Source organism: Rhinoderma darwinii, chromosome 5 (genome assembly GCF_050947455.1).
Source record: "Rhinoderma darwinii isolate aRhiDar2 chromosome 5, aRhiDar2.hap1, whole genome shotgun sequence".
Taxonomy (NCBI): Eukaryota; Metazoa; Chordata; class Amphibia; order Anura; family Rhinodermatidae; genus Rhinoderma; species Rhinoderma darwinii.
Window position 1 is genome coordinate 213,724,779 of NC_134691.1, and position 24,792 is coordinate 213,749,570.

Sequence of the window (24,792 nt, forward strand, 5' to 3'; positions counted from 1 at the left end):
AGGTTGCGCACATGGCGGGGTGTCGGTTGGCTCGGGGGGAACAGCGCCCACCCTCCTCACCAGTAACGACGAGGGGGTGGTCCTAGGAGGAGCCTCACTTTGCTTTACGGACGTATCCATTTGCTCCTCCCCTGTCACCCCCCTACCGGCACGCTCCTGTTTACCCTTTTTACGGGGACCCACTTTCAGCCAACCTTCCTCTTCAGAATCCGTATCTAGAGACCCAGGATTGGGAGCAGGCCCGGCATCCACTGAGCAACCAGCACTCTGGGATGCCTCAGTTATCTCACTGGCCTGCCCCTTCTCAGCCTTACGTTTGGCTTGGCGTTTTTCTTTCGCACTGGACTCCCTTCTCTCCTCTGAGGCTGTTGGCTGTGAGGTACCTGCTTTGGCTCCAACAGACCGTACTCTTGAAGCCCAGGTACCCCGCTGCTCCTTTGCAGCACTGGCTTGTTCCTCTCCCTGAGGGCGGGGCTGGTCCACTGGTGGAGCACGTGGGGGCGCCCCGGGTTGCTCTTCTTCTCCGCTTCGGTACCTATGAGGACAAGAAAAATACAAGTGACCAGTTTTTTGACAAAAGTTGCATTTTTTTTCTTCTGTGCACTCCCTTATATTGTGCTCTTTGCTTCCACAGTTTCTGCAGGTGACATCGCAGTTAAAACTGGTATGTCCATAGGTACCGCAAGCCCTGCAGAAGTTTGGCATCCCTGAGAAGTAGAGGTCGCCATTCACATTTCCAATTTTAAAACGAGCCGGTGGTAATCTCGTTTCTTGGGTGGAGGGGTCCTTAATCAGCGTAACTAAAAACTTCCATTTGGCGGTCCACACTCCACACTCGTTCATCACTTTCCCCAGGAGTTTGACATTTTTGAAGTAGGCAGCTAGAAATGCTGCCACTTCCATATCTCTCACATATGGGGAATACATTTTAATCACCACGAGTTTGGTTATTTCAAATTCATGCTCTACTACCTTGACTCCCGCTGCTACGAGTTCACCTTGTTTCCTCTCAGCTCGGTCCATAGCATCACGGAGTATTCCTTCTCCCATGAAGGTGACATCGTAGATTCCTCGCTTCGGGTAGTCCTGGATAGCCAAGAGCTCGTTCTTGTGGACCGCCAGCAGATCTTCCAAAATGGCGTGGACTAAAAATTTAATACCACGGGGACCGCCTCCACCCTCTGCCACGATAAATCGTGCAGAATTCTTAAGCCGGGCGTACACCGGCACCGCATCGGGTTCGCCTGCCATAAGCGTGGCCAGGTCGAACCGCACAGCTTTCGCTGCGCCCCTTGTCTTACGGAGACCAAGGGGCTGGGGGGGGATCGCAACTCGTTGCTCAGGACTAAGCCTCTCTCCCAAATAGCAGCACGGGGGTGAAGTCCAGGCGAACCTGGACGATCCCCCGAGGCCGAGAGAGAGGGTACCTGAGCACCTTCTGACTAAAAACCTCCTGTATAAATACACTTGGTCTTAGCCAAAAGGCCGAGAAGCGATAACCCGAATGGGCCGGGCGTTGACCGAGCCTGCCTAATACTGCTGTTCACCCCTTGCAGCGATTGATTCAGCCTACTCCTAGGCAATTCCATGGGGCCCTGCAGGCTCACACACATTTACAGCTACTAAGCGGGAGGGAGGTGAATAAAGGCCGGAGAGGAAGCCAGACAGGATTTGCTTCTTTTGCTTGCACCACAATGCAGTGCTGAAAGAGGAGGAATCTACATAAAAACGCCTTCCTGGCAACGCCCAAATGCCCTCCTGCCATGCAGATAAACACTGGCAGCGGCAGCAAGTGCATGCCCACAGCCACCCCTTGTTCCTTCACACCTTGTATCAGCTGTAATCCAGTCCAGTCCAGTCCAGTGCTGCCTGCTGAGCAGCACTGACCAACACTGCCTGGGCCCAGGCTTTTATCTCTGAGGCCCCATTATGATGTCAGAAAGCTGGCTCTGGAATCCTGAGGGCTCCACTATGACACGTGCAAAGTTCCGTCTGAACTTTATATAAGACGGTGCGGCTCAGTCAGTCACTCAGTGTTGCCTGAGAGGGCAACACTGCAACAGCCGGCCGCCAGGCTGTCTTTTTTTTGCACAGCTAGTTGCCTCCAGGAGGCCACAAGAGGGAGACAAGGGACTGCAAAATGGAAAATAGGCATCCACCAACTTTACAGACAACTTCTCCTTGCTCCTACAACCTCCATCCTTGCACAGTTTGTTATTCTTCCAGGTAACAAAGTAACAAATCCAAATTGCTGCTCTCTTTGTAGGCAAGCAAGGCTTTGTTGCAACTGCAATTCTTACTTCTTCTTGAAATGTAGGGACGACAGTACATTCCATCACATCCATCTAGTGTACACAGGTAGGTCCATTGTGGCGGGTAGGCGGCTGGCTGCTTTAATGGCTGTTTGCTGTTCCCCTACTCCACTCCACTCCACTATTTGACTGTGGTGCTGCATCAATCAGTGGCTGGCTCAGGTGCAGCTCTTTAACTTACCTAGGAGGGAGGGAGGGCGGAGAGAAGACAAGGAAGGTGAATGAGCTGTTCCAATGTGAAATGCCGGAAACACAGAAACACAGAAGACACACACACACACAACAAGAGGTGGCAATGTATTCATTAATTGCATTTAATAAATGAGCTCATTATCACACATGACTGTACAAATGCATTGTCCAACAGGTGTTGAAATAATGGGATTAAAAGGGGAGATCCCATCAGAAAGACAAAAACAATAGCAAACACAAATAGCACTTTTGGAATCTGATTTTAGTCAACACATAAGGGAAGGGTGCACCGGTCCTGGAAATACTGCAATACCAGGTCAATGCGTGGAGTGGACAGAGCAAGCTCTATTTCCATCTCCCTGTTCTAAAAATCCATTTAATATATGGTCCCCAGATAGGGGACGTATCAGATATTAAACTGATAAGAACAGATTTTTTGATTGAAAATTGCTTTATTGACAATCAATCGTCATCATACAAACATTACTGCGACGCAGCGCAAGCCATGAAGCAGCAAATAATAAATAATAACAGTCGGCAAACATAACATGACAGTATAATACACAGTACAGGCTAGCCTATGCTATACATTACACCACATGCTACACTAACATTCTTGCATTCACTAACGCCAAACAACAAAGCATTACAGACAAGTGATGGGATAGGGGAGTGGGTAGGAGGGGATAGGGAAGGGGGAAATCACTGGCCCGAAGCTTTATTGAAAGACAACACACAAGAAGGGAGAGTGGGGGGAAGGGGAGTATCAGTCCTCTTCCTCATCGACGTCCGGGCTGTCCCAGGTGGAATAGTCTCTGAGCAGACACTTGATCTTAGCCAAAAGGCCGAGAAGCGATAACCCGAATGGGCCGGGCGTTGACCGAGCCTGCCTAATACTGCTGTTCACCCCTTTCAGCGATTGATTCAGCCTACTCCTAGGCAATTCCATGGGGCCCTGCAGGCTCACACACATTTACAGCTACTAAGCGGGAGGGAGGTGAATAAAGGCCGGAGAGGAAGCCAGACAGGATTTGCTTCTTTTGCTTGCACCACAATGCAGTGCTGAAAGAGGAGGAATCTACATAAAAACGCCTTCCTGGCAACGCCCAAATGCCCTCCTGCCATGCAGATAAACACTGGCAGCGGCAGCAAGTGCATGCCCACAGCCACCCCTTGTTCCTTCACACCTTGTATCAGCTGTAATCCAGTCCAGTCCAGTCCAGTGCTGCCTGCTGAGCAGCACTGACCAACACTGCCTGGGCCCAGGCTTTTATCTCTGAGGCCCCATTATGATGTCAGAAAGCTGGCTCTGGAATCCTGAGGGCTCCACTATGACACGTGCAAAGTTCCGTCTGAACTTTATATAAGACGGTGCGGCTCAGTCAGTCACTCAGTGTTGCCTGAGAGGGCAACACTGCAACAGCCGGCCGCCAGGCTGTCTTTTTTTTGCACAGCTAGTTGCCTCCAGGAGGCCACAAGAGGGAGACAAGGGACTGCAAAATGGAAAATAGGCATCCACCAACTTTACAGACAACTTCTCCTTGCTCCTACAACCTCCATCCTTGCACAGTTTGTTATTCTTCCAGGTAACAAAGTAACAAATCCAAATTGCTGCTCTCTTTGTAGGCAAGCAAGGCTTTGTTGCAACTGCAATTCTTACTTCTTCTTGAAATGTAGGGACGACAGTACATTCCATCACATCCATCTAGTGTACACAGGTAGGTCCATTGTGGCGGGTAGGCGGCTGGCTGCTTTAATGGCTGTTTGCTGTTCCCCTACTCCACTCCACTCCACTATTTGACTGTGGTGCTGCATCAATCAGTGGCTGGCTCAGGTGCAGCTCTTTAACTTACCTAGGAGGGAGGGAGGGCGGAGAGAAGACAAGGAAGGTGAATGAGCTGTTCCAATGTGAAATGCCGGAAACACAGAAACACAGAAGACACACACACACACAACAAGAGGTGGCAATGTATTCATTAATTGCATTTAATAAATGAGCTCATTATCACACATGACTGTACAAATGCATTGTCCAACAGGTGTTGAAATAATGGGATTAAAAGGGGAGATCCCATCAGAAAGACAAAAACAATAGCAAACACAAATAGCACTTTTGGAATCTGATTTTAGTCAACACATAAGGGAAGGGTGCACCGGTCCTGGAAATACTGCAATACCAGGTCAATGCGTGGAGTGGACAGAGCAAGCTCTATTTCCATCTCCCTGTTCTAAAAATCCATTTAATATATGGTCCCCAGATAGGGGACGTATCAGATATTAAACTGATAAGAACAGATACTACACTTGATCTTAGCCAAAAGGCCGAGAAGCGATAACCCGAATGGGCCGGGCGTTGACCGAGCCTGCCTAATACTGCTGTTCACCCCTTGCAGCGATTGATTCAGCCTACTCCTAGGCAATTCCATGGGGCCCTGCAGGCTCACACACATTTACAGCTACTAAGCGGGAGGGAGGTGAATAAAGGCCGGAGAGGAAGCCAGACAGGATTTGCTTCTTTTGCTTGCACCACAATGCAGTGCTGAAAGAGGAGGAATCTACATAAAAACGCCTTCCTGGCAACGCCCAAATGCCCTCCTGCCATGCAGATAAACACTGGCAGCGGCAGCAAGTGCATGCCCACAGCCACCCCTTGTTCCTTCACACCTTGTATCAGCTGTAATCCAGTCCAGTCCAGTCCAGTGCTGCCTGCTGAGCAGCACTGACCAACACTGCCTGGGCCCAGGCTTTTATCTCTGAGGCCCCATTATGATGTCAGAAAGCTGGCTCTGGAATCCTGAGGGCTCCACTATGACACGTGCAAAGTTCCGTCTGAACTTTATATAAGACGGTGCGGCTCAGTCAGTCACTCAGTGTTGCCTGAGAGGGCAACACTGCAACAGCCGGCCGCCAGGCTGTCTTTTTTTTGCACAGCTAGTTGCCTCCAGGAGGCCACAAGAGGGAGACAAGGGACTGCAAAATGGAAAATAGGCATCCACCAACTTTACAGACAACTTCTCCTTGCTCCTACAACCTCCATCCTTGCACAGTTTGTTATTCTTCCAGGTAACAAAGTAACAAATCCAAATTGCTGCTCTCTTTGTAGGCAAGCAAGGCTTTGTTGCAACTGCAATTCTTACTTCTTCTTGAAATGTAGGGACGACAGTACATTCCATCACATCCATCTAGTGTACACAGGTAGGTCCATTGTGGCGGGTAGGCGGCTGGCTGCTTTAATGGCTGTTTGCTGTTCCCCTACTCCACTCCACTCCACTATTTGACTGTGGTGCTGCATCAATCAGTGGCTGGCTCAGGTGCAGCTCTTTAACTTACCTAGGAGGGAGGGAGGGCGGAGAGAAGACAAGGAAGGTGAATGAGCTGTTCCAATGTGAAATGCCGGAAACACAGAAACACAGAAGACACACACACACACAACAAGAGGTGGCAATGTATTCATTAATTGCATTTAATAAATGAGCTCATTATCACACATGACTGTACAAATGCATTGTCCAACAGGTGTTGAAATAATGGGATTAAAAGGGGAGATCCCATCAGAAAGACAAAAACAATAGCAAACACAAATAGCACTTTTGGAATCTGATTTTAGTCAACACATAAGGGAAGGGTGCACCGGTCCTGGAAATACTGCAATACCAGGTCAATGCGTGGAGTGGACAGAGCAAGCTCTATTTCCATCTCCCTGTTCTAAAAATCCATTTAATATATGGTCCCCAGATAGGGGACGTATCAGATATTAAACTGATAAGAACAGATTTTTTTTTTTTTTTTTTTTTTTTTTTTTTAAAACCATTTCAGTTAGTTATAAGCAACTTATAATGTTTCTCAAAACTTGAAAATCAAATCCACGTTGCTTCAAACTTATCATCATTCTGGTTTGTTCTTTATTTTTTCTTCAATTTACATAAACAATCACAAAAAAAAACAGAACAATATTACCTACATCGTATCAGGAATTTCCATTTTTTGAACTTCCATATCCCCTCTGAATCTAGGCCACCACCACGCTGTCTATCCCACAAATACATGACGTAAAGTCTAGACAAAATCATCCTAATACACTCATTTACAGGCACTAATTTCCTTTTAAACACTAACAAGTTTCTCACATCCCACAAACTTTCCATCACACATGCCATAATTAACCACATAATTCTATCTTTCATACGACTACTTGCACCCATTCCAAACATTGCTACTTTCCAATTAACAAATTTTACCCCCGCTAGTTCTTTACACAAACCACCCACCCCTTTCCATACTTCATACGAATAGTCACAATCCCACAACATATGTCTCACACTCTCACTTGCTCCACATCCATTCCTCGGGCAAACCTCAGACCTAATAAGATCCCTTCTTTTCTGCACTTGCCTAACAGGTAGGATATTATGCAGCGACATCCATACAATATCACGCTGTCTGTTTGACATACCACTCACCTTCAATTTACTCCATACACTCTGCACTTCATTAGACCTCAAACCTGCAATTTCACATGGAATTTCATTCGCACGTATTCTCTTCATCACCGCATTCTTATTTTTAAACTCACTCATTGGCACAGCAAGCAAGTCATTTTTCCTCACAAAAACCTCAATCCTCATATACCACACTGGACACTTGAAAGCCACAGGCACACTTGCATCTCTCTTTACCCAATTCAGACCATACAACATCCAACCAGCCAAGTATCTAATCATGAAACCAGTCTTATTATTCCTCTGCACTAACACAGACACCACTTTGATATAATTCAAAGCCAAAAATACCTCAACATTTGGAAAATCCAAACCACCATTCACACACATCTTATACACATACTCTCTCTTCAATTTTTCCATTCTACTCCCCCAAAAAAATGTAAAAATCATCTTTTCCGTCTTCTTAATTTTGTGAGTAGCAAAAGGGAAAACAACTGCACAAAAAAGTAAAATTGGTAACACAACAGATTTAACTATCAAAATTTTTCCCGTCAGTGTCAAACTTCTCAGTCTCCAAAAGTTCAGTTTTCGTTCTATTCTCATACCACATTCATCCCAACTTTCATTCCCTCTCAAATCCTCATTAAATTGCACACCCAATATTTTAATAGCACCCATCTCACAATTAACCCCATCCATTCTCACACTCCTATCACCAAAACACTTAAAGCTACATTTACCCCAATTCACTTTAAACGCAGACGCACTACAAAACAACCTCAACAACAATCTCGCTCTATTTATCTCCGCCTCTCTTTCACTAACAATCACCACATCGTCCATATAACCCAATACTTTCAGAAACTTACCATTACTCCCAGGAATTAATAACCCCCTCATAAATTTTTCCCTTCTAACCATACACAACAACACTTCAATCACACTAATGAACAGGACAGGGGACATAGGACAACCCTGCCTGACACCTGACCTTATCCCCACTTTTCCACTCAGAAACCCATTTACGAGAAACTCACTTGTTACGTTCCCATACAAACCTTTCACTGCATACACAAACTTTCTCGGAAAACCCATTTTACACAGCACACTAAACATAAACTCATGCGACACCCTATCAAATGCCTTTTCAAAATCCACAGATAGGACCATACATTTCTGCTTTCTATCCATACAGTCCCCAATCATATCCCTTAGTAACAACAAATTATCAGTCATACTTCTACCAGGCACTGCACACACTTGATCTTCATTCACCACTTCAGCAACAACCTCACGCATCCTATTGGCCAATACTTTACTAAAACACTTATAGTCAGAATCCAACAAAGTAATTGGCCTCCAATTTGCCAAATTTTTCTTCTCACCTTTTTTATATATCAGCACAACCACACCTTCTTTCATAGATTTGCTCAACACACCATGCTTCCACATATACTGACATACCTCAAGCAAATCCCCACCAATTATATCCCACATCCTCACATATAATTCAATTGGGATCCCATCCTTCCCAGGTGTTTTATTTTTACTTGCACTCATCACCACATTTCTCACTTCATCCATGGTAATATCACCACACAGAGACTCACAATCTTCCTCTCCAAGTTTATTTTCCAACCCATTCAAAACCTCATTCATCAAATCCTTATCATACCACTTCTCTCCATACAACTGGGTATAAAAACCTTCAACTTCACTCATCACATCCTTTCCAGAAACACACTCACCCCTATCATTCAATAATTCATCCATATCATCCTTTTTACCACATATTTTTTTGAAAAAAAATCTTGTACATTTTTCATCTTTGTCTAAGTTTTCAACTTTTGATCTATATATAATTTTTTTCCCTTTTTCCTCTAATAAAAGCTTACTTTCATTCCTTGCGTCCCTCATCAAATCACTGACATCCACACCAAGCTCGCCAAGTTTTCTCAACCATTCTATTCTAACATTCAACTCATTATATTGGTTTCTTAGCATAGCTGCTTTTTTATAGCCCCATTTTTTAAAGAATCTTTTACATTCATTCTTCATCCAATCCCACCACTCCAACACATTCCCAAAAGATTCCTGCCGCGATTTCCATCCTTTATACGCATATATAAAAGCCTTCACAATTCTTTCATCCTCTAATAAACTTACATTTAACTTCCATACCCCTGCACCACGCACTAAACGAACATCCCCTTCAAAAGTTGCACACATACACACATGGTCAGAAAAGGTCACATCGCGCTGCCGCAAACTCATGCACCCCACATTTTTTGAGAAAAGCACCCGATCTATCCTTGATGTTACCCCTCCTCTATCAGACCTATAAGTGTCGGGTGGTGGCTTTCCCAAATGAACCTCAGCAGTATCTATAAAAGAAAAATCTTTGATTAATTGGTACAACTTTTTACCAGATACATCCATTTTTTCCCCTTCCGTCACACAGTTAAAGTCCCCAACCCAAATCGTAGGAATTCTCCCTGGCAAAAAAAAGGACAACTTCTCTAGGAGCTCTAACCTCTCTTCTTTTTTTGTTGCTCCATATATATTAATTACCCTTACCCTCCACCCTCTGACATTTATCTCTGCCAAAATACACCTCCCCACTTCCACCACAATATAACTTTCTAATTTTAAATTCCTATTCCCTAGCAATATTCCTACCCCATCATTTTTATTTATAGAAGAACCAGACCATATACATTGGCCATATGGCCATTCCTGTTCTGGCACAGGTTCCCTAATACCGCATTCTTGCAAACAATATACATCAGCTCCTAAATTTTTTAAAAAATCCAGAACTGCAGCCCTCCTGGGCTTAGATTGAATCAGTCGTACATTTAAGGATACGACATCAAATGTAGGTTTGGATGCCATATTTTAATTTTCATAGCCAGATAACCGCAGGTTGTCCATTTGCACTTCAGCCTTTGCCTTCTGGAGGCTGGCAACCTAATGTGAAGAAACTGGTCCCTTGATCTTCTAGAAAAGGCTCATCAAACGAAATCACTGATGAGGGGTATTCCTCCTCCCTTCCAGGGGTTACAGGGGGTGACGCGGCCAGCCTGGCTCTCTTAGCCCCCATATCCAGAATTTCGTCTGCAGGTCGGGTGCCTACAGTGGTAAAATCCCCTTGACCTCCAACTCCTTCCAGAAACACTTCATCCAGACTCCAAGAAACAGGAGGAGTCACGGGGACGTCGCCCTCAATTTCTCCCTCACCCTGTAGCCCAGTCTGGGCATCGGATGGGTGAGGAAGATCCTCCTCGACCGGGGCTACCTCCATGCCTGCCCCTTCCTCCACACGTACTTCTACTGGAGATGTGCTTAAAGAAGCCAGATAGTCAGCGGGTACCTCCTCGCCCAACCGTCCAGTTCTCGCTATCATCTCAGCCACTTGGCTCCTGGCTGCCTCTGCATATGACTTCTTCCGCAGAGGGCAGTCTTTGAATGTATGCCCTTCCACCTCGCAGAGATTACAAACAATGCGGTTGACACATTCTTTTGCTTTGTGACCCTCCTGGTTACATCTGGAACACTTCCCTGAATTTTGACATCCTTCCCTTGTGTGGCCAAAAACTTTACAATTCCTGCAGAAGGGAGGACACCTGGGAAAAAACAGATATCCCCTGTCTCTTCCAATGGAGAAGTTCGATGGAGGGAAATGGAAGCCTCCTGGTTCCTCAATATCTTGCCGAAACCGGACCCGAAATTTGTATTTCCCATTCCAGATCATTTCAGTGTTCAAGATTTTATTCTCAAACTTAACATATGCACAATGTCTAGACAGGAATGTCGTGATATCTTGCAAAGGTACATGTGCATTGTAGAGAAAAACAACCAGGAAGACTTCTCCTTCATCATACAGCAGGATAAAAGTAAGTCCTCCAAGCTCAGGATTGTTCACATTTTGCATCAAATTGTAATGGAAAGTATGGCAGGCAGGTAAATCCGTCAATATCAAGGTAAAATGACCAACCTTATGCTCCTGAAGACAAAGGATTTTCTTCCGCTCCACTTTCAGAATTCCAAACAAGATGTTGTTCACCAGGTGTCGTAGGTCCAGGGTCTTCTCTGATCCAACATCAACTTCGATCCGAATGCCGTACTTGACCCGGGTTTCCCCGGCCTTAGCGTGACGTACAATAACGCCCATGTCGATCGCCTTCCTGCCACTGGCTGTCTCCCTATAGCAACAAGCAGCTTAAGCCCCAAAGGGCGATGCTGCAGGGCCGAGAGTTCAGCACTGGACGCCTCTGGTTAGCCACTTGAGCTTAGCCAAAAGGCCGAGAAGCGATAACCCGAATGGGCCGGGCGTTGACCGAGCCTGCCTAATACTGCTGTTCACCCCTTGCAGCGATTGATTCAGCCTACTCCTAGGCAATTCCATGGGGCCCTGCAGGCTCACACACATTTACAGCTACTAAGCGGGAGGGAGGTGAATAAAGGCCGGAGAGGAAGCCAGACAGGATTTGCTTCTTTTGCTTGCACCACAATGCAGTGCTGAAAGAGGAGGAATCTACATAAAAACGCCTTCCTGGCAACGCCCAAATGCCCTCCTGCCATGCAGATAAACACTGGCAGCGGCAGCAAGTGCATGCCCACAGCCACCCCTTGTTCCTTCACACCTTGTATCAGCTGTAATCCAGTCCAGTCCAGTCCAGTGCTGCCTGCTGAGCAGCACTGACCAACACTGCCTGGGCCCAGGCTTTTATCTCTGAGGCCCCATTATGATGTCAGAAAGCTGGCTCTGGAATCCTGAGGGCTCCACTATGACACGTGCAAAGTTCCGTCTGAACTTTATATAAGACGGTGCGGCTCAGTCAGTCACTCAGTGTTGCCTGAGAGGGCAACACTGCAACAGCCGGCCGCCAGGCTGTCTTTTTTTTGCACAGCTAGTTGCCTCCAGGAGGCCACAAGAGGGAGACAAGGGACTGCAAAATGGAAAATAGGCATCCACCAACTTTACAGACAACTTCTCCTTGCTCCTACAACCTCCATCCTTGCACAGTTTGTTATTCTTCCAGGTAACAAAGTAACAAATCCAAATTGCTGCTCTCTTTGTAGGCAAGCAAGGCTTTGTTGCAACTGCAATTCTTACTTCTTCTTGAAATGTAGGGACGACAGTACATTCCATCACATCCATCTAGTGTACACAGGTAGGTCCATTGTGGCGGGTAGGCGGCTGGCTGCTTTAATGGCTGTTTGCTGTTCCCCTACTCCACTCCACTCCACTATTTGACTGTGGTGCTGCATCAATCAGTGGCTGGCTCAGGTGCAGCTCTTTAACTTACCTAGGAGGGAGGGAGGGCGGAGAGAAGACAAGGAAGGTGAATGAGCTGTTCCAATGTGAAATGCCGGAAACACAGAAACACAGAAGACACACACACACACAACAAGAGGTGGCAATGTATTCATTAATTGCATTTAATAAATGAGCTCATTATCACACATGACTGTACAAATGCATTGTCCAACAGGTGTTGAAATAATGGGATTAAAAGGGGAGATCCCATCAGAAAGACAAAAACAATAGCAAACACAAATAGCACTTTTGGAATCTGATTTTAGTCAACACATAAGGGAAGGGTGCACCGGTCCTGGAAATACTGCAATACCAGGTCAATGCGTGGAGTGGACAGAGCAAGCTCTATTTCCATCTCCCTGTTCTAAAAATCCATTTAATATATGGTCCCCAGATAGGGGACGTATCAGATATTAAACTGATAAGAACAGATTTTTTGATTGAAAATTGCTTTATTGACAATCAATCGTCATCATACAAACATTACTGCGACGCAGCGCAAGCCATGAAGCAGCAAATAATAAATAATAACAGTCGTCAAACATAACATGACAGTATAATACACAGTACAGGCTGGCCTATGCTATACATTACACCACATGCTACACTAACATTCTTGCATTCACTAACGCCAAACAACAAAGCATTACAGACAAGTGATGGGATAGGGGAGTGGGTAGGAGGGGATAGGGAAGGGGGAAATCACAGGCCCGAAGCTTTATTGAAAGACAACACACAAGAAGGGAGAGTGGGGGGAAGGGGAGTATCAGTCCTCTTCCTCATCGACGTCCGGGCTGTCCCAGGTGGAATAGTCTCTGAGCAGGCTGTGGATCAGCCTGCGGCAGTCCTGGACGGACACACTCTCTCTCCGCAAAATCAGACGGTTCCTGGCAAACCATATAGCGTCCTTAAAGCAGTTCATAAGGCGCCAGGCTTCCTGGATTGCTCCATCCGTGGTATTCCCAGGAAATAGTCCATAAAGTACCGAGCGGTACGACAGTCTGTTCCTGGGTACTGAGTCCTTGAGTTCATGTTCCAAGGCTTTCAACAGACCCTGTGCAAAGGGGCACTGCCAGAAAATGTGCAAAGATGTTTCCTCCGTGAAGGGGCACCTGGGGCAGTACCGGGTCTTGCACAGGTTGCGGGCATGCATGAATGACCTAAGAGGCAGTCCTCCCTGGATGGCCATCCATGAAATGTCCTTGTGCCCGTTGGTCAACCTGCCAGATGACACGTTAGTCCAAACAGTCTCCAACGTGTCGGCATGAAGCCCTGGAACAGACTCCAGTGAGTCCTTTGCTCTGATGTGCTTGTGGATCGTCTTAGGTTTCCACAAGTCGGGCTTAAGACCCTCCAGTTGATGCTCCCTCACAAACCGGACGACATCTCCGTAGAACCAGGGAGCGTGCCAGTTGTAAGGGAAGGAGCTGTCCCACTTGTCCCAGCCAAAACCTCGCCAGAGGGGAAGGAGGAAGTAGCGGGACATGGCCTTGCCCGCAGAGCCGTTTGCTGTCCTCAGAGTCCTACGAACACAGTCACATACAAAAGCGATCCGCAGCAGAGTGGGAATGTCGGGTATACCCTTCCCACCTTTGCGGGGCTCCTTGTACATAACAGTCCGCTTTACTCTGTCCATTTTCGAGCCCCAGATGAAGCGAAACACAGTCCTGGTAATGGCCCTCGAGACGGTGGCAAGAGGGGGCCATGCCTGTGCAGTGTATTGTAGCACAGGCAAGACTTCGTTACGCAGGACCATTGCTTTGCCCTCAATAGTGAGTTGTCTGAGGCTCCACAGTCCGATCCTTTGGTTGACTTTGGCCAAGCGTTCTTCCCACGACTTTAGGGCTGCACCTTCCTTACCGAACCAGACTCCCAGAATTTTGATGAAGTCCGGCTTGATAGTAAACGGGAAGGAGGCAGGAGAAGGCAGGTACCACTTTCCGAAGAGCATGGCTTCCGACTTCCCGCAGTTGACTTTTGCCCCTGAAGCGCGTCCGAACTCCTCACAGGTCTGGACGAGTGCAGTCACCGAACTCTGGTCAGCGCAGAAGACGGTCACGTCGTCCATGTACAGCGAGCATTTGACCTCGAAGTGTCCTGGACCTGGTGCGGTGATCCCTCTGATCTCTCCATTCTGCCGGATAGCCTCTGCGAAGAGCTCTATAACACAAACAAAAAGGAGAGGTGAAAGAGGACAGCCTTGTCTAACCCCCGACGATACAGGAAAGGGGTCAGTCTTCCAGCCGTTCACCAGCACCGAGCTGTAAATGTCGCAATACATCAGGTTAACATACAAACAGAACAACCTGCCAAGCCGCAGCCTACGCAGAGCCTTACCCATGAATTCGTGAGAGACCCGGTCAAAAGCCTTCTCCTGATCCAGACTGACCAGGGCCGCGTGTGTACGGCGGCTTTGCATGTAATGCACCGTGTCCCTCACCAGGGCAAGACTGTCGGCCACCCTACGGCCAGGAATGCCGCAGGTTTGGTCCGATCCGATGATCTGTCCGATGACAACCTTCAGTCTGTTGGTCAATACTTTGGCGAGGATCTTGTAGTCCACGTTCAGGAGAGAGATGGGACGCCAGTTTTTAAGGTCACATCTCTCCCCCTTCCGCTTATACAAGATCGTGATCATGCCTTCTCTCAAGGACGGTGGCATTCTACCCTCCACCACCATCTCCCCATAGAGCTCCAGCAGGTCCGGACAGATCAAGTCCCCCAGCGCTACATAGAGCTCTGCTGGGAGACCATCACTGCCCGGGGTCCTACCGGGTCTGAAGGATTTAGCGGCAGAGAGCAGTTCCTCCACCGTCAGGGGTACATCCATAGCCTCCGTACCTGCAGGATCAAGATGATTAGTGATACCTGACAGGAATTTATCGGCGGCTTCGGGGTCAGTGGTTTTCCGGGAGTAGAGGCTTCGGTAGTAGTCTGTGACGACTCCCATCACCTCCTTCTTCCCAGAATGCATGTTTCCGGTCTCATCTCGGAGTTCCTTCAGGGGCGTGTGGCCGGCATGGAGTTTCCTGAAAAAGAACGAGTTACATTTCTCACCCTTCTCCAGGTTCTCCACCTTGGAACGAAAGACAATTCGCTTGGATTCCTCCTCAAAGTGCCTTTTCAGGCCCTTTTTGGCTTCCTCCAGCTCCTTCCTGACGTCCCAGCCGCATTGAAGGAGGTCTTGCAGGGATCGCAGCTGACGCTGCATCTCTCTGAAGTCTCTCTTCCTCTCACACGCCTGTTGACGACTTTTTGCCTGAAAGAAACAACGAAATTCAACTTTAACATATTCCCACCAGTCACAGGTTTTGTCAAAGAAAACTTTATCATTCCTCCAAACAATATAGGCGTCTCTAAGTTCCGCCAGTACCTCCTCTCTTTCCAGCAGGGCACAATTCAGCTTCCAGGAGCCAGGGCCGGGAGGAAAACCGTGGCCGATGGCACCCTGGAAGAGAATGGCCCTGTGGTCAGAGAAGAAGCAGGGGACCATGGAGTGCCCATGCTGCTTGACTGCCCGGGAGGTGAACACAAAGTCAATCCGAGAACGAAGTGAGCCATCGGGTCGGCTCCATGAATAGTTCACAGAGCCGATCCCCATGGAGCCCACAACGTCCTGCAAGGATGCTTCGGTTACCATCTCGATAAGCAGTTTGGAACTGACATCCAGTTTGATTGAAGTGCCGGAACTTCGTCCATCCTCTTCGATGGGGCAGTTGAAGTCCCCGGCCATCACCACTGCCCTAGTGGTGGCGAGCTGGGTCCGCAGGGTCTGGAATAGTTCCAGGCGCTCAGCCTTCATAGGGGGAGCGTATACGTTGATGAGCCTAATCGGCTCTCCTGCCCAGGAACCGTCTACGACCAACAAGCGGCCGCAGGCGAGCTCCTGGACAGAGTCAACAGTAAATACGCTTCCCCTAATCAGGATGGCAACCCCTGCAGACTTACAGTCGCCCCCACCAGACCAGTAGGACGGGCCATGGGTCCACTGCCTGGCCAGATGATGGTATGACCTGGAAGAGGGGAGAGTACATTCCTGCAGCATAAATACATCACTCGACTGCTTGGAAAGAAAAGTTAGCACCATCTGACATCTAGTCCTATCTCTAACACTCCTCACATTGAGGCTAAAGATGTTAAGTTTAGCAGCCATGGGGGAGAATAAAGAAGGTCAGTGCAAACGATACACCTTAGTTACCAGTCCGGTCGGGCGGATCCTCCTCGCCTGGCGGGTCCGAAAGATCCAGCAGGCCCTCTGACAGAAATTTTTCCAGGATTGTAGCCACCTGGATGTCTGTTGTGAAGTCGATGACCTCAGGTTCAGACACGAGTTCCTCCACCATCTGCTCCATTTCCTCCTGCTGCGCAAGGGAATCTTCGCAGATTTCCACGACTTGTCGCTTTGAGGACTCAGCCGCTGGGCTGTCCCTCACCTTTCTCTTCCTCTGGATGGCACCTGAGGAGACAAGAGGGGGAAAATCCTCCAGGGAGAGGACTCCAGCAGCTGGAGGGGAAGATGTTAGTGCTGCTGGAGCTGGGGAGAAGGGAGGCTGGGTTGGGAGAGGTGCAGGTGACAGGACCACTGAGATGGGTGGGTAGGGGAAGGTGAGAGCCTCAGTGGGGGTGACAGGGGTTGGGGACGGGGGGGTGGGGAGGGCTGGGCGAGGGAGGGTGGGAGGGGTAGGGCGAGGGAGGGCCGGGAGAGTGGGGGGAGGGACTGTCGTCTTCTTACCATCCTTCTTATTCCCGGTCTTCTGCGCCGCTGGAGCTCTGGCTGGGGCGGGGTTCCCTCTGGCCGGAGCTTTCGCCGCTACAGTTGCCCAGGATCGATCCCTCTTCGGGCAGTCCTTGTAGGAGTGGGCTGCTTGTCCGCAGAGGTTGCACATTGTCCGTTTCGGGCAGTCTTTGGTCTCGTGTCCTGTTACCCGGCAGTTCTTGCAGGCGTCCTCCTTGCAGTCCTTCACCGAATGACCCTTCTTGCTGCATCTCCTGCAGATCTGCGGCATGTCCGGGTAGTAGATGAGGCCGTAGGAGTTGCCCAGCGAGAATGACTGGGGCAGGTGCTGGAGGCCGTCTTCCGCGCTCGAATCCTTGTTCAGTCGGACGATTACCGACCACTTGCCAGTCCAGAAGCCGAGTCCGTTCAGGATGTGGGTGGGTTCCCTCACCACTGTGCAGAACCGCTTCAGGAGCGTGGTGATGTCTTTGCCGGGGGTGTGTGGGTTCCGCATTGAGACCGTCACCCGCCTTTCCTCTCTTTGGACAGGGCAGTTGCCCACAAAGCGAGAGAAAGGGGATTCAGGCCTCGCCGCTTTCACCATCTCCCAGTACCTTCTGCAGATGTTGATCGAAGCGAAGGTCACGAAGAACATCCCGGTCATGAAGGCCTGGATGCTGATGGTCTCCGGCTTAGCGAAGCCCTGGTCCAGGAGCATCTTCTGGCAGAACACTTCTTCCGTCATGTCCGGCACTCTCCCGTCCACCTCCTTCAGCTTCAGGGCCACCGTCTGCTTCATCCAGGGCTCCAGGGTTGGAGCAGCCTGGTTCGGCTTCCTGGTGGCCTGTTGGCTTGAGGAGGCTTCAGGAGGAGATGTCCTGGCCTGGGCCGGCTCACCTGGTCCATCAGCCTTCTTCTTCTGGGTGGCAGGGTTGCTGGTTGAGGCCATGGCTTCTTCCAGCTGTTCCTGTCGCTTGGGGAGGATCTTCGATAGCTCTTTCCCGAAGGGGGCGGAGCTATGCAAATCTTCTCCTTGCTGGCCGAGGTTCTTCCACGAAATTTCTTCCGCAGCGGTTCCTCGTCGAGCTTCTTCTGCGGCCGAGCTTCTTCAAAGATCCCCTTCAGCAGCGGCTCTTCTCCGAAGGTCTCTGTCGCAGTTCTCCTTCTTCTTCCCGGCAGCGATCTCCCGGAGCTTCTTCCCCGATGGCGGCTTCTCCCTTCTGGATCGTCGTCTTCGCTGGTTCTTCTCCGCAGTTCGTCGCCGGCTTCGTCTGGAACGCTCTTGGATCGCTAAGCTAGTGTTTATAGCCCCCAGTGGTTCTCCGAGCTATCTATCCTTACAAGGACTGATAAGAACAGATTTTTTGATTGAAAATTGCTTTATTGACAATCAATCGTCATCATACAAACATTACTGCGACGCAGCGCAAGCCATGAAGCAGTAAATAATAAATAATAACAGTCGTCAAACATAACATGACAGTATAATACACAGTACAGGCTAGCCTATGCTATACATTACACCACATGCTACACTAACATTCTTGCATTCACTAACGCCAAACAACAAAGCATTACAGACAAGTGATGGGATAGGGGAGTGGGTAGGAGGGGATAGGGAAGGGGGAAATCACAGGCCCGAAGCTTTATTGAAAGACAACACACAAGAAGGGAGAGTGGGGGGAAGGGGAGTATCAGTCCTCTTCCTCATCGACGTCCGGGCTGTCCCAGGTGGAATAGTCTCTGAGCAGGCTGTGGATCAGCCTGCGGCAGTCCTGGACGGACACACTCTCTCTCCGCAAAATCAGACGGTTCCTGGCAAACCATATAGCGTCCTTAAAGCAGTTCATAAGGCGCCAGGCTTCCTGGATTGCTCCATCCGTGGTATTCCCAGGAAATAGTCCATAAAGTACCGAGCGGTACGACAGTCTGTTCCTGGGTACTGAGTCCTTGAGTTCATGTTCCAAGGCTTTCAACAGACCCTGTGCAAAGGGGCACTGCCAGAAAATGTGCAAAGATGTTTCCTCCGTGAAGGGGCACCTGGGGCAGTACCGGGTCTTGCACAGGTTGCGGGCATGCATGAATGACCTAAGAGGCAGTCCTCCCTGGATGGCCATCCATGAAATGTCCTTGTGCCCGTTGGTCAACCTGCCAGATGACACGTTAGTCCAAACAGTCTCCAACGTGTCGGCATGAAGCCCTGGAACAGACTCCAGTGGGTCCTTTGCTCTGATGTGCTTGTGGATCGTCTTAGGTTTCCACAAGTCGGGCTTAAGACCCTCCAGTTGATGCTCCCTCACAAACCGGACGACATCTCCGTAGAACCAGGGAGCGTGCCAGTTGTAAGGGAAGGAGCTGTCCCACTTGTCCCAGCCAAAACCTCGCCAGAGGGGAAGGAGGAAGTAGCGGGACATGGCCTTGCCCGCAGAGCCGTTTGCTGTCCTCAGAGTCCTACGAACACAGTCACATACAAAAGCGATCCGCAGCAGAGTGGGAATGTCGGGTATACCCTTCCCACCTTTGCGGGGCTCCTTGTACATAACAGTCCGCTTTACTCTGTCCATTTTCGAGCCCCAGATGAAGCGAAACACAGTCCTGGTAATGGCCCTCGAGACGGTGGCAAGAGGGGGCCATGCCTGTGCAGTGTATTGTAGCACAGGCAAGACTTCGTTACGCAGGACCATTGCTTTGCCCTCAATAGTGAGTTGTCTGAGGCTCCACAGTCCGATCCTTTGGTTGACTTTGGCCAAGCGTTCTTCCCACGACTTTAGGGCTGCACCTTCCTTACCGAACCAGACTCCCAGAATTTTGATGAAGTCCGGCTTGATAGTAAACGGGAAGGAGGCAGGAGAAGGCAGGTACCACTTTCCGAAGAGCATGGCTTCCGACTTCCCGCAGTTGACTTTTGCCCCTGAAGCGCGTCCGAACTCCTCGCAGGTCTGGACGAGTGCAGTCACCGAACTCTGGTCAGCGCAGAAGACGGTCACGTCGTCCATGTACAGCGAGCATTTGACCTCGAAGTGTCCTGGACCTGGTGCGGTGATCCCTCTGATCTCTCCATTCTGCCGGATAGCCTCTGCGAAGAGCTCTATAACACAAACAAAAAGGAGAGGTGAAAGAGGACAGCCTTGTCTAACCCCCGACGATACAGGAAAGGGGTCAGTCTTCCAGCCGTTCACCAGCACCGAGCTGTAAATGTCGCAATACATCAGGTTAACATACAAACAGAACAACCTGCCAAGCCGCAGCCTACGCAGAGCCTTACCCATGAATTCGTGAGAGACCCGGTCAAAAGCCTTCTCCTGATCCAGACTGACCAGGGCCGCGTGTGTACGGCGGCTTTGCATGTAATGCACCGTGTCCCTCACCAGGGCAAGACTGTCGGCCACCCTACGGCCAGGAATGCCGCAGGTTTGGTCCGATCCGATGATCTGTCCGATGACAACCTTCAGTCTGTTGGCCAATACTTTGGCGAGGATCTTGTAGTCCACGTTCAGGAGAGAGATGGGACGCCAGTTTTTCAGGTCACATCTCTCCCCCTTCCGCTTATACAAGATCGTGATCATGCCTTCTCTCAAGGACGGTGGCATTCTACCCTCCACCACCATCTCCTCATAGAGCTCCAGCAGGTCCGGACAGATCAAGTCCCCCAGCGCTACATAGAGCTCTGCTGGGAGACCATCACTGCCCGGGGTCCTGCCGGGTCTGAAGGATTTAGCGGCAGAGAGCAGTTCCTCCACCGTCAGGGGTACATCCATAGCCTCCGTACCTGCAGGATCAAGATGATTAGTGATACCTGACAGGAATTTATCGGCGGCTTCGGGGTCAGTGGTTTTCCGGGAGTAGAGGCTTCGGTAGTAGTCTGTGACGACTCCCATCACCTCCTTCTTCCCAGAATGCATGTTTCCGGTCTCATCTCGAAGTTCCTTCAGGGGCGTGTGGCCGGCATGGAGTTTCCTGAAAAAGAACGAGTTACATTTCTCACCCTTCTCCAGGTTCTCCACCTTGGAACGAAAGACAATTCGCTTGGATTCCTCCTCAAAGTGCCTTTTCAGGCCCTTTTTGGCTTCCTCCAGCTCCTTCCTGACGTCCCAGCCGCATTGAAGGAGGTCTTGCAGGGATCGCAGCTGACGCTGCATCTCTCTGAAGTCTCTCTTCCTCTCACACGCCTGTTGACGACTTTTTGCCTGAAAGAAACAACGAAATTCAACTTTAACATATTCCCACCAGTCACAGGTTTTGTCAAAGAAAACTTTATCATTCCTCCAAACAATATAGGCGTCTCTAAGTTCCGCCAGTACCTCCTCTCTTTCCAGCAGGGCACAATTCAGCTTCCAGGAGCCAGGGCCGGGAGGAAAACCGTGGCCGATGGCACCCTGGAAGAGAATGGCCCTGTGGTCGGAGAAGAAGCAGGGGACCATGGAGTGCCCATGCTGCTTGACTGCCCGGGAGGTGAACACAAAGTCAATCCGAGAACGAAGTGAGCCATCGGGTCGGCTCCATGAATAGTTCACAGAGCCGATCCCCATGGAGCCCACAACGTCCTGCAAGGATGCTTCGGTTACCATCTCGATAAGCAGTTTGGAACTGACATCCAGTTTGATTGAAGTGCCGGAACTTCGTCCATCCTCTTCGATGGGGCAGTTGAAGTCCCCGGCCATCACCACTGCCCTAGTGGTGGCGAGCTGGGTCCGCAGGGTCTGGAATAGTTCCAGGCGCTCAGCCTTCATAGGGGGAGCGTACACGTTGATGAGCCTAATCGGCTCTCCTGCCCAGGAACCGTCTACGACCAACAAGCGGCCGCAGGCGAGCTCCTGGACAGAGTCAACAGTAAATACGCCTCCCCTAATCAGGATGGCAACCCCTGCAGACTTACAGTCGCCCCCACCAGACCAGTAGGACGGGCCATGGGTCCACTGCCTGGCCAGATGATGGTATGACCTGGAAGAGGGGAGAGTACATTCCTGCAGCATAAATACATCACTCGACTGCTTGGAAAGAAAAGTTAGCACCATCTGACATCTAGTCCTATCTCTAACACTCCTCACATTGAGGCTAAAGATGTTAAGTTTAGCAGCCATGGGGGAGAATAAAGAAGGTCAGTGCAAACGATACACCTTAGTTACCAGTCCGGTCGGGCGGATCCTCCTCTCCTGGCGGGTCCGAAAGATCCAGCAGGCCCTCTGACAAAAATTGTTCCAGGATTGTAGCCACCTGGATGTCTGTTGTGAAGTCGATGACCTCAGGTTCAGACACGAGTTCCTCCACCATCTGCTCCATTTCCTCCTGCTGCGCAAGGGAATCTTCGCAGATTTCTACGACTTGTCGCTTTGAGGACTCAGCAGCTGGGCTGTCCCTCACCTTTCTCTTCCTCTGGATGGCACCTGAGGAGACAAGAGGGGGAAAATCCTCCAGGGAGAGGACTCCAGCAGCTGGAGGGGAAGATGTTAGTGCTGCTGGAGCTGGGGAGAAGGGAGGCTGGGTTGGGAGAGGTGCAGGTGACAGGACCACTGAGATGGGTGGGTAGGAGAAGGTGAGAGCCTCAGTGGGGGTGACAGGGGTTGGGGACGGGGGGGTGGGGAGGGCCGGGCGAGGGAGGGTGGGAAGGGTAGGGCGAGGGAGGGCCGGGAGACGGGGGGGAGGGACTGTCGTCTTCTTACCATCCTTCTTATTCCCGGTCTTCTGCGCCGCTGGAGCTCTGGCTGGGGCGGGGTTCCCTCTGGCCGGAGCTTTCGCCGCTACAGTTGCCCAGGATCGATCCCTCTTCGGGCAGTCCTTGTAGGAGTGGGCTGCTTGTCCGCAGAGGTTGCACATTGTCCGTTTCGGGCAGTCTTTGGTCTCGTGTCCTGTTACCCGGCAGTTCTTGCAGGCGTCCTCCTTGCAGTCCTTCACCGAATGACCCTTCTTGCTGCATCTCCTGCAGATCTGCGGCATGTCCGGGTAGTAGATGAGGCCGTAGGAGTTGCCCAGCGAGAATGACTGGGGCAGGTGCTGGAGGCCGTCTTCCGCGCTCGAATCCTTGTTCAGTCGGACGATTACCGACCACTTGCCAGTCCAGAAGCCGAGTCCGTTCAGGATGTGGGTGGGTTCCCTCACCACTGTGCAGAACCGCTTCAGGAGCGTGGTGATGTCTTTGCCGGGGGTGTGTGGGTTCCGCATTGAGACCGTCACCCGCCTTTCCTCTCTTTGGACAGGGCAGTTGCCCACAAAGCGAGAGAAAGGGGATTCAGGCCTCGCCGCTTTCACCATCTCCCAGTACCTTCTGCAGATGTTGATCGAAGCGAAGGTCACGAAGAACATCCCGGTCATGAAGGCCTGGATGCTGATGGTCTCCGGCTTAGCGAAGCCCTGGTCCAGGAGCATCTTCTGGCAGAACACTTCTTCCGTCATGTCCGGCACTCTCCCGTCCACCTCCTTCAGCTTCAGGGCCACAGTCTGCTTCATCCAGGGCTCCAGGGTTGGAGCAGCCTGGTTCGGCTTCCTGGTGGCCTGTTGGCTTGAGGAGGCTTCAGGAGGAGATGTCCTGGCCTGGGTCGGCTCACCTGGTCCATCAGCCTTCTTCTTCTGGGTGGCAGGGTTGCTGGTTGAGGCCATGGCTTCTTCCAGCTGTTCCTGTCGCTTGGGGAGGATCTTCGATAGCTCTTTCCCGAAGGGGGCGGAGCTATGCAAATCTTCTCCTTGCTGGCCGAGGTTCTTCCGCGAAATTTCTTCCGCAGCGGTTCCTCGTCGAGCTTCTTCTGCGGCCGAGCTTCTTCAAAGATCCCCTTCAGCAGCGGCTCTTCTCCGAAGGTCTCTGTCGCAGTTCTCCTTCTTCCCGGCAGCGATCTCCCGGAGCTTCTTCCCCGATGGCGGCTTCTCCCTTCTGGATCTTCGTCTTCGGTGGTTCTTCTCCGCAGTTCGTCGCCGGCTTCGTCTGGAACGCTCTTGGATCGCTAAGCTAGTGTTTATAGCCCCCAGTGGTTCTCCGAGCTATCTATCCTTACAAGGACTGATAAGAACAGATTTTTTTTTTTAAGTTGGCTACCCCTTTTCAGGGGTGTCAATGATTTATTTCATGATAAAAAATACAGTTTACAATAAAACCAACTTTTGTACAAATGAATAACAATAAAATCAATATTTCATTGCATTACATTACATAAAAGGGACATGGTGGCAAATCTTTATATGTTGGAGTTCCATTCTTTCACAAACCATTTATTAAGAAGGGTGGCATTTCTTTTTTTGTCTAATAAATAATAAATGTACATTTCGCTAAAACAAAGACCTAAAACATCATCAGTAGATAAAACATCGTGCTTAAAAATCAGGATGTTCCTGGCCTTCCATAGAGCTTCTTTGGCGCAATTCATCGTCTTCCACGCTATTATCTTTTGGCTCGCGGTTGGGCATCCAAATAGTCCATATAAAATATCTTCATAATTCAAGTCTTTCAGGTCTGCCATCTTTACCAAAAGAGGGAATATTTTTTTCCAAAATTTCTTCGCAAAATCACACGTCCAAAACATGTGTCGAATCGTTTCCTCGGCCTGGCAGCCTTCCCTCGGGCAGACGGCAGACCTCGCGAGCCTCCTTCTGTATTGGAATGCCCGGCATGGAAGACATTGATGAATGCAGCTCCAGGCCAGGTCCATCTGTGTATTAAAAAGATAAAACACATTAATAATTTTGAAGATAAAAGCACTTCGTTCCTCATTAAAATTCTCAATCCTGCTGACCGTCTCACTTTCTCTTAGGTCTTTAATTAATTTTTTACTATTTTTCAGCTCATTTACATTTTTTCCCTTCAGGTTGAATAAGGTCACTATC

General features: G+C 49.7%; 4 non-coding genes across 4 annotated transcripts; all 4 read right to left on the reverse strand.

Moving 5' to 3' along the window:
- Positions 1-2,783: 2,783 nt before the first annotated feature.
- Positions 2,784-2,971, reverse strand: LOC142653829 (U2 spliceosomal RNA). Its single transcript, XR_012848686.1, has one exon. It is a non-coding gene; the product is annotated as a U2 spliceosomal RNA (small nuclear RNA).
- A 1,676-nt stretch (positions 2,972-4,647) lies between these two features.
- Positions 4,648-4,838, reverse strand: LOC142653327 (U2 spliceosomal RNA). Its single transcript, XR_012848263.1, has one exon. It is a non-coding gene; the product is annotated as a U2 spliceosomal RNA (small nuclear RNA).
- Positions 4,839-6,124: 1,286 nt separating this feature from the next.
- On the reverse strand, positions 6,125-6,315 carry LOC142654084 (U2 spliceosomal RNA). Its single transcript, XR_012848865.1, has one exon. It is a non-coding gene; the product is annotated as a U2 spliceosomal RNA (small nuclear RNA).
- Positions 6,316-12,545: 6,230 nt separating this feature from the next.
- On the reverse strand, positions 12,546-12,733 carry LOC142653830 (U2 spliceosomal RNA). The gene has a single exon (XR_012848687.1). It is a non-coding gene; the product is annotated as a U2 spliceosomal RNA (small nuclear RNA).
- Positions 12,734-24,792: the final 12,059 nt, after the last annotated feature.